General features: G+C 59.0%; 1 non-coding gene across 1 annotated transcript; it reads left to right on the top strand.

Annotated features, from left to right (window-relative positions):
* The first annotated feature begins 1077 nt into the window (after positions 1-1077).
* LOC141420523 (5S ribosomal RNA) lies at positions 1078-1196 on the top strand. Its single transcript, XR_012445073.1, has one exon. It is a non-coding gene; the product is annotated as a 5S ribosomal RNA (ribosomal RNA).
* The last annotated feature ends 310 nt before the right edge of the window (positions 1197-1506 follow it).

The following is a 1506-nucleotide window of genomic DNA, read 5'->3' as shown; positions in this document are numbered from 1 at the left end:
AGTACCATCAGCATTTGATCACAGCGTTTCTGTAAATTTTGTAGTTTAGAGGGCCCGACAGCCTTGGAAAATGCAGATATGCTTACTATCTAGGAACGAATGACAGCATGACAGCTCTCTAGAGGTTATCCACACATATCAGTGGTTATCCTGAGAGTAAAACCTCAGAGTGCCCATTCATTGAGGGGTCAGTGTCAGTGACCCCAAATAGCCTCATCACAGGCACATGTAGGCTCCTAACTGTATTAGAATCATGTAAGACAATAGTTGTTTCACCATAGGGATGAAGCCATCTAGAAGATTTTCTATAAACCAACTCTTAATGAATTTTCATTTCGTCATGATCGTCATCTCAGTGGTCGAAACCCTGAGAAAAATTAGAAGGGAACAGAAGTAAATACTTCTGAGGACAAAGTGTAGAGTTTAGGAAGCCTGAGGGTTGACAGGACAGGATTTCTTAGGACGTTGAGTAGGGATGGGACGAGATGTTTTTTTTCTTTCCCTTGTCTCCACGATTTCGGTGGTGAAAGGGGCCTCTGAGCTGGAAATGTTCCCGATTGAGCCCCGCAGCCCCAGGCCCAGAGTGTGGAGGAGGGCGCAGCGGGTCGGCTAAGGGCGCGGCTGCCGTTTTGCAGAGGGCTGGAGGGGCAGTGGGGCTTTGTGGATGAGGAGGACCGGAAAGGTCCCCAAGACGTCCGTCGGGAGCCACGCGCCCAAGTGTCGGCTCCCGCATTCGAGGGAGGAGGGCGGCCAGAACTGTGCGCACCCCACACCCCCGCCTTAGCCAAGGCAGTGACACATCCCCAGAGGAACAAGAGCCCGAGAGCACTGAGCAATGTTCCCCTGAGAAAACTCGATCCTGGTCCGGGCACCGGGACACCTCGGGAAGAAAGCCAGCGAGTGGCCACCTGGGCGAGACCGGCTGCCCCAGCAGGCGTCCGGGGCCCCTGGCCGCTTGGCCAGAGGCCGCCAGCCCCCACCCCGCAGCCCCCACCCGCAGCCGTGCCAGGGGAGCAGTGTGGAGACGCAGGCCGCGCCCACCTCACGCTCTTGGGGCTCCAGGAGGCGGCAGCTGGCGTCTACGGCCATACCACCCTGAACGCGCCCGATCTCGTCTGATCTCGGAAGCTAAGCAGGGTCGGGCCTGGTTAGTACTTGGATGGGAGACCGCCTGGGAATACCGGGTGCTGTAGGCTTTTGCTCGTCCCTCCCTCGCTGCTCCTTTTGGCCTCCGGGACCTCACCGCCCCGACCCAGCGCCACCACCACCGGCGACCCCTTCCCCGCCACCCCGCCAGACCCACGCCTCCCACCTCACAGACACGCCCCCGAATCCTCTCCTCTCCCCTCCCCACACTCTCGTGGGGCGCGCGCCCGCTCACTGGGCACCAGCCGGGTGGGTCCCAGGCCACGTTGGGGACCGCTCCCCAACTGTCCTCAGAAAGCCAGCAGGAGTAGAAAACGTTCAGGCGGACGGTGAGGGAAGTGCGAAAGCCCTGAGAAAGCG

Source organism: Castor canadensis, unplaced genomic scaffold, assembly GCF_047511655.1.
Source record: "Castor canadensis unplaced genomic scaffold, mCasCan1.hap1v2 HAP1_SCAFFOLD_318, whole genome shotgun sequence".
NCBI lineage: Eukaryota > Metazoa > Chordata > Mammalia > Rodentia > Castoridae > Castor > Castor canadensis.
The sequence above is the reverse complement of the archived record's forward strand: the minus strand, read 5'-3'. Positions and strand labels throughout refer to the sequence as shown.